This window comes from Drosophila ficusphila, unplaced genomic scaffold (assembly GCF_018152265.1).
Source record: "Drosophila ficusphila isolate 14025-0441.05 unplaced genomic scaffold, ASM1815226v1 contig_414, whole genome shotgun sequence".
Taxonomy (NCBI): domain Eukaryota; kingdom Metazoa; phylum Arthropoda; class Insecta; order Diptera; family Drosophilidae; genus Drosophila; species Drosophila ficusphila.
The window spans coordinates 7,762,411-7,771,125 of NW_025064328.1; positions in this window are offsets into that span (position 1 = coordinate 7,762,411).

Sequence of the window (8,715 nt, forward strand, 5' to 3'; positions counted from 1 at the left end):
AGTACCATTTGCTTCCAATTAAATATAAAGAGCTTTTAAGTTCAGATTCCATATTTTAACTAAGAGCTGATTAAATACTACTTACTACTATTATTTTATAAGATTATATTATAAGCTGAATTCGTTCCCCTTTTTACTGTGCTTATTAAAATATATTGTTCCGCACACAATCAATTTCCAGTTAAAATTCAGCTAAGATAGCTTATTTCTGTCTACAGAAAAAAAAATAAAATTTTAACGATTTAAATTTCAATTGGCTTGCCACTGCAACAGATTTACTAATTTCTAATTTTAAATTGTTGGCCAAGCTGCGGTGTTTAAGCCGCCAATTATTAATACAAAGCATGTTTAATTTAATTACGCTCCCTCTTTGTTGCTTCCATATTTTAGGAGCAAAAAGCCAGGGAGAATCCATTTGAATTTGCGAACATAATTCCAAGGTCGCGGAAAAACACAAAACGTAGCTTTGCAATTTATTATTTAATTATGACAAAACCTTGTGGTGTCGGGTTTTTTCGGCCTCTGTTTTTTGGTTTGCAGCAGTTTGCATTTAAATTGGTATTTCTTGTTGGCAGCAGTAATTGATAAATGAAATGTTTGCAAATGCAATTGATTAGTGATTGGAAAACAATCGTAATCAAGTGGGCAGAACGGAGTCGCAAGTGCTAGCGATTGATACAAAATATCGAGCTTAGTTTAAGATTGAAATTTACGGAGGTCCGCAGCGGAATCCATTTGCTCCGGGAATCGGCTGACAGGCCACAAATCGATGAGTCTACGGATGAATGGACACGAATGGGTGGCCTACTGGGTCTAGATTTCAGCATGTTGTGCTTGCCGTTGGCTGACAGCATGTAAAACATGTCAAGAAATCCAAATAAAACCCTTTCCCAGGAGCAGACAAGCAATTTTTTGCACAGGAATTCTTAAACAAGAATGCTCTGCCAACACAGAAATTAATTTATCAATTTTGTGATGCCTTTTGCCATTGGCTATTCAAATCAAAAGGACGCTTGCGTTGCTTCGGCAAAATAATTAAATCACATTTTACACTTGATATTATTTTATTTGTTTTTCCATGCCCGAATATCTTTGACTTGTGAATTGAAAAATAGAGTAGAACGATTTGTACATTTTGCTGTCTATTCAAATTGGTTTTTATTAGAATGCCAATTAAATTGCACAATGGCCGCAGCACAAAAGCAAGGAGCGTTTTTATTAGCTGTGAGATCAAGTTTAATTAAGTCTGTAAATGTCGTCGGAGCCGTTTGGGAAATGGAAATGGCCAAAAGAATGATTGCCTGGCAAAAATAATTACTTTTCCTTAGCCAATCATCCTTGCTTGCTCCGCTGTTAATCGGCTTTGCGTCTAAACAATAAAATCCATTTCATAAATATTAACGAATTCCCCGTTGGGGAAGTGCATTAGCATAAAAAGAACTCGAGATGGCCAGAAGTGCCCCACTTCACCTTGTGCAGTCGTAAAAAGATAACAATTGACAAAATGTACTCTCATCAAATATGCAACAAAGACGGCCTGTGTGGCTTCTCAAATGGCATTATCTTTTGCCATTGATTTATAATTTATGGCGGATAAAAGCTTCGAACGTTGCTCACCTCATACACATGTTGCCTTCTGGCTTTTTAATTGCAGTGTCAGCTTCTCAAAATTTGCGAAAAATTAATTGCATTGCTGGAGGCGAAAACAAATTAAATTAAGAGCCTTGGGTCATCTTATTTTTGCCGGCGATAAAACGGATTTAAAAAATGTAAATTGCGTTTTCAGGCCCCAGGGCCTCCCCGAAGTGTCTGAATGGCCTTTATGGCTAGATGCTTGTTACCGGGTTGTCAAGAATCCAGCTAGACATAAACTGGCATATATAACGTATACTCGTATAACGAGCATGAATGGTGCCATTCAGCCCTCGACTGTCGATTGTCGACTGCAGTCACCCGGTCGCTCATGTGTGACACTTTTGTGTGCAGCGCCTCACACTTCCAAACACACAAAAAGAGAAGTGAAGGGTCTGGAAAAAAATAGGATAAGATAAGCGTGTATAATGCGGATATACAAATTCGCACATTGGCGTGTTTTGACATTTATCGGCACATCCAGCGACATGTCGGAGAAATTATTTTCATGGTCGCCTGCCCTCCAATAGGTTGGCATGCAAATGGGATCTCCTGGGGGCATGCCACACTGCTCACTGCCTACTGCTTACTGCTGACTGTTTAGTGTGTTCTCGATAAGCTTCCGCTTTTGTCGGCCCTGCTGATTGACTAAACCCTTGATCCATATTCCCCATTTTTTACGCTGCTGGCAAGTTGCCATTGTCCGATTACATTCTGCCACGCTGGCATTCCTTTCCGGCACCAGCTGCTCCTCTCAGTCCTTATTTCACTACCCACTACCCACTCTCCGCCCACATTCACATCCATATCCATATCCATATCCATGTACCCATATCCAGGCCAGGATATGCCCGCCTAAAAGGGCCGGCGCAAAAACGGGGCATCATAAAAAAATGGCGTCAATTGGCGACGCGTTAGCCTGACAAATTGCTGAGCTGTTGCGAGCTGTAAAAAGCGAAAATAATGGCTGACTTTTGAACTGCTGGCCGAACGCTTTGTCAGTCACTGTATGGCAGGGTATGCGATCCCAACCCATCTAAGCCACAGAGTTCGGCATTTTAGGGATGCCAGCTAGTCTGCTGGCATACATTAAAAAATGACAAAAATGACAAAACTGTCATCGCCGTGGAATTTCGAACGATGAAACTAGCTTTTTCGCTCTTCGCCATAAAAATGGTATACAAACCTATATACATTGCGGTTTTGTTTTTTCCCCAGTTTTGGGGGTCAATTTTTTCTGACCTGAACAGGATTTACGTATGAACTGCAGTGCATCAGTCTGCTCTTAAATTCCACTGCAGTCCAAACAATCAAGCCAATAAAGTTGTTCGTTTCAATAACGTTTCGGGTGGTGCCCTCTCTCTATTGTAATATTTTTGGTTATCCAATTGTATTGGTAAAACCATTTATACCTTCTGAAATATTACGAGAATTCACATAAAGGGATTCCGGCTTGCAACAAAAACACCGCCAAAAGCAAACAAACAACAATTGGTCTAATTAGCTCGTTGAATTTCCTGCAAGCCCAGTTATTTCAAGGCTGGTTGAAAGTTCAACATTTTCGCGAAAATCAGGCCAAGTCCGCTACCACTGCCACGAATTATTTTCAGCCGGGCTGGCAACCGGCGAGCTGTGTTTTTGATACGTTAAGACCAAGAGCAATTCCACCAATAGCTTTCCGACTTTGGACCATTGTGCCGGGTGTTGGACCATATTGTACAGCTGAAGGGGAAATGGGGGGAAGTGCAGTCATTTTCATTTTGTGACTGCTTGACTGCTTGACTTTTCTCCGCTGGGGGCAATCGTGTTGCACAGTGCCAACATGAAAAGGCTTTACGAACTGGCAACATAGTTCGCAGGGTTTACAAAGCAAAACGATGTAAAGTTGCACAAATGCGCAAAAAAAATGCTTTAACTTTCGTTTAATTGGTTTGCCCTGCACTCTCATAAAATGTGAACAAATTAACCCACGTCACTTGTGTGTTTTAAATCTTGAATTCTTATCTTTTTTAGGATTGTTTGAAACTTTGTCATTTATCAGTTTAGCGCAGCTTTTCCACGCTCCAATTGGCAATATTTTATTGCTCCCCCGGCGCAAATCCATCAATAAAAATAAAAAGACACCACAAGAAATTGGAAACAAGCTTCAATTGATTTCGGTTTGCAGCTGGCAGCACTTCTTTAAACTTAATCATGATAAATGACAGAAACGTCCAGCCAATGGCTATTTTATTCTCATGGAAACAGCAGCCACAAAAACAAACCTTTATGGCAAACATAATTTTATACGAGGGATTTCCCCTTCCTATAAACTGAAACAAAATATTTATGGTTCGTACTTCGGTTTTTATGAACCCCACCGTTTTTCTGGACTATTGATTGACATTAATTTTTATGTTTGGATTTCAAATAAGAAACCTAATAATCATCATAATGCCAGTTGACAGCCTTAAAGTTTTGTTCGAGTGCAAAGTATTAGCAAAGGAAATTTGGCTGATCTTAACCTTTGATAAACTCCTAGGAAGACATTTACTGAAGTTTCCACTTTTGCGCTGCCCAGTGGCTTGATGCCTAATCGACCTTGGCAAATTTAACCGACAAAAACTTGTTGAGCCATTTAAAAACAGTTTAATAAAAGAAGGAAACTTGATTCGGCACGAAAAAATTTTCTATACTCTTCCAGTGAAAATTAAAATCTATAAATTCTCAATAATGGAATTGCATGAGCTTTTAGCAGCAATTAAGATATGTATTCCAACATAAATTACTAAATAAATTATCAAGTGAGGTAAAACTAAGCTTATCAATTCCTTTTTTTTAACACTATAAACATATAACACAAGTCTGGGTAAACAGCGAATTAATTTATCCCCCAAGTTAACTTAGTGTTATCAATTTTTAAGTCTCGCAGATCGGAAGATATTGGATAAGAAGTTAGTTAACGTATTGTAATGTAATTTTTGTATAATATATTTTTTTATCCCGCTGTTTTAACTTAAGTTACTTTGCGCTTTGTAGCGGACCCAAAAAAAAAAAGAATATTCTTATTGACACTTTTTGCGCTTTTTCTACAATTCCCTATATTTTTTTAAAAACCTATTATGCCCGTTCTCTAAACTTTTACCTGTATTCTGCCCAAAACAACAACGAGACTTTTTGTAAAAGTTTTGTTTCTAAACTTTTTTTTGGTAGAAACTAACTCGAGCAAACTCGCCTTGTGGAGCCGATCAAAAATACATATACTTTTAACTAAAGTTATAATACTCCGCAAGGGCCCAAAATCTTTAACTGCTTTGGATACTGGAACATTTAAATTCAATGATTTCTATCAAAGGAACAAACCTACCAAAAAAACGAAAAGAAAGTAACAGTTCAAAAACTTTTTAGAGGGCACCGTAAGTTTTATTTTGTAAAAACCTGAGTCAGCTTTTTGCCAAAATGAAAGTTTCCTTTTTTGTTGCCTGTTTTAGTTTTATTCGTATGTAAATATTTTTTGTGGCTCACCAAAATGAACATTGTTTGGATAAATATGAATGGTCGTTTTGTTGGTAGTTCACCAAAAATGTAAATGAAACGTAGATTTACTTAAATAAACAAAATCGAGAAGGAAATCAATCCGTAACTATATCGAACTTTATATTCATGATTATTCATGATTTGACCCTTTTGAACAATTTCATATACTGAAAATCGGCTGATTAAAGAAGAGCTTGAATTTTAATTGAGAGGTTTGAGCCTTGGAAGATCCACTGTTCTAGTTGACAGACGTATTATGACTGCTGGTATTGCACCAAGGCGGTGGCGAAGTGATGGCAATGATCCGGGGATTTATTGCGCACCATAAACCGGGCTCTCAGAGGGCAACGGCAGTTTGCCGGCTTTTACCACCGCCTTAAAGCGCGCATTATGAAAGAAAGATATGAATTGGGAGGTTGGGAGATTGGTTGAGATATGGGAACGCTGTGCTCGATGGAAATGAGACAAGCTGCAAATCGGAGGAGCAGGCAGCCGACAATTCATAGCAGTCGGAGAAGCCAGCGGAGCGAGATGGAAACGAAAGCAAAAGCAAAGGCAAAGGCAAACCGAAGGCAAAGGAAATATTTGCATATGTCAAAGTGGAAGGCAAATATGGCATGCAATTCGGGAGCAAGCTCGCAATGGTTGACTGCATAAACCGCACTGCATGGCCACTAACAAGTGCCGAGATGCTCTGAAGGGGTCTGACCCCCACTGCAATCCCCCCTGCTCCTCCACCACGCCCCTGGTTTTGTTTGCGCTAACACAAAGCCACATCGACTCGGATCCCAGGCTATTCTGCCGCAGGCTCAGGGGAGGGGAAAGAGGAAACCGGGGGGAGGTCTACAAAAATATGTGTCAACATATTGTCGAAAGCTCGTGCCTCGCCGGTGTTGTTTTTATAGTTCCTGACGCACGAACAAAACGTTAACAGCAACATGATGGCATTCGGTCTGTGAGTTTCTCCTTGGCAATTTTAAATATGCAATGACGAATAGCCTGAAAAAAGGGGTTTAATTACGAGAAAACAACATAAACAACTGCTCCTGCAAATATATTATGTGCTACCTGCATCCATCTTTATTAGGCGTAAAGCCATTTTAACTTCATAAAGCGTTTGCTTGATATAATGGCGGTATTATACGAGAAAATCCACATCATTTTCCTATAATATTTTACGAACATTTAATGCTCACATGTTTCAAATATAAAATAAACTCAACCTGTATTTTTGTTATTTTGAAAATTAATATAACAAGCTCATTCGTAATATTATATTTGACTTTTTTAATCATTTTTCCAAAGTTTAATTTGACTTTTTATGTTCTGAAGTGGATTTGCTTTTTCCTCTGTGCAAGCTGAACATTTTTAATAACCTTTCCTTTGCATTTTTTTTGTGCTTCTCTGACTTTCTCGAATCTGAATATGGTAGAAATTTTTTCGAAGAATGCAGCATTCCAATAGAGGACAAGAATAGACATCAGAACCATGCCACCTTGAAAAAAACACCATAAGGAGAAGCACAAAATGAAGGCAAAGAAAGAGGCTCCCTTCGCCACTTTAAGAATATTAAAGATCTAAAAATAGGCACCGCCTGGGCTTGGAAAATTGTAGATATATAATATAAACTCCAGAGGAATCAATCTTTAACGAGAATTCCTAGCTTCACGATAAAATGTAAGGTAATAGCTTCGGCAGGCAACTTCAAAAGTGGCCAAGCGGTTAATGGGCCCAGCGGTTTAATTGCTTTTAAATCAGGGACCGAGCCTGACAAACTAATTAAAGTCGAGGGGCGGGGCAATTTATGGAGATCAAGTAGCCACCGTTGTCGTGGCAATAAACCAAAGGACAAACAGCAGAAGGCACGGCTCCATTTAAAAAGCCCAGAAGAAGTTTCGGAGGCGGTGGTATGTGAATAACATAAGTAAGCGGAAAAGAGCCTCGAGAAAGCCCCCAAAATGAATTGTGTTTTAATTGTGCGGCATAAAAATGTAAAAAGGCGACGGCCGGCGACCCGTTGAGTTTTTCCGGAGTCTCAGGACCATTAATTGCCAGGTTAAGGTAAAGCCGGCAATAAAATGAATTAATTAAAGCTGGAAATCGGCGGGCAGTTGTTGCAATGGACAGTCCTAGTATTCCATAATGTTATCCAATTAACAGTTCACTCGCCGGCAAATTAAACTCAATGTTGTGAGCGGAATTTTAATCACTGGCCTGCACAAAATTTACGACTTGACCTGCTTTAAGTAGGAACAAGTTAGGCAGTCCGTGAACGTTTTCCCTCAATTTAAAACGATTTTGTTTCGAAGTCCCCGTCAAGCATTTTTAGCATTCCGAAATATTTGCGAGCGGGGAAATATTTGTGCATCAAGCTGATTTATTTGTTCTGATATTTTCCCGGCACTGCGTTCCTTAGAGATGTCTATTGTGTGACATTTTGTTGCCATTGCAGTTGCCATTTGTGCGTTATATGAGACTGTAATCCGCTCAACGACAGTCAATTGTCACTTGTTCCTCTAACAATGATAAAGTCGCAAATAAGGAAAACTTTCCACGCTTTTTTAACGCAATGTCAAGGGAGCAAGGAAACAATGTCTTTGCATTGTTTCTGCACTTACATTTGTTCTCGTTTATTATGTTTTTTCGCCGACATTCTCTTAACTTTGAGCAATGCAGGACTCTAATTACCGTTTTTTGAGCAATTTGCTGAGATGAGGATTACTACATACTTAACGAACCGTCAAACTATTTGCACTTTGCCATTATTCCGAAAGTGCACAACTTAAATGTCTTTCGTTTCTCTTATGCATATCAAAGTTTGGACATTAAGAATTCCTGCTTTGAGGTGAAACTCTAATTAGCTTTTAATTGAAATAATGAACATTTTCTTGCCCACATTTCGTGTTGACTCAAGCTTAGCAAAAGTGCGAAAATGATTTCCAAAATAAAGGAATGGTCTGTCTGGTTTTCAAATTCTAAACTTTAGAACCATTTGATCGTTTATTTTGCAGGAAAATAAGTTTATTATTATGTGTTTTCAATATTTTAGACATTTTTACAAAAAATTAATTAAAAACCTAATGTGTTAATACTTAAAAATTTTTTAGTAACAATAAAGGTAAGCTTTTGTCCTAGCTTTTTCCTATTCAATCTATTAAGTGTTACCGATATAAGAACCTTTCAGTAAATTGCTTTTACCTTAATTGGATTTTGAACCTGATCATATATTACACGCAGACTGGTTTACTTTTCAACGTGGTTTCCAACTGCTTTAAGGACTGAGCGCCTTTTTTGTTTACCTGAAATGCAATCATGACCCTTAATATGTCATGGCGAAATTTATGCGCCCGATAAGTGAGCCAGGCTCAATATTTACCAAACTCGTGGGGACCGAACAAATGCGATTGGGATATATTTTGCTGCCTTTCGCCATGCAAACATAAATTAAGTTGCAGGAAATCTACGTAATTTACGCACAAACATTTCTGTCTGTTCAACTATGTGGGCGATTTCCCTGTGCTTACCCATAAGTTGTTTATTTTGCGGCAAATGTAATTTCTGGCAAAT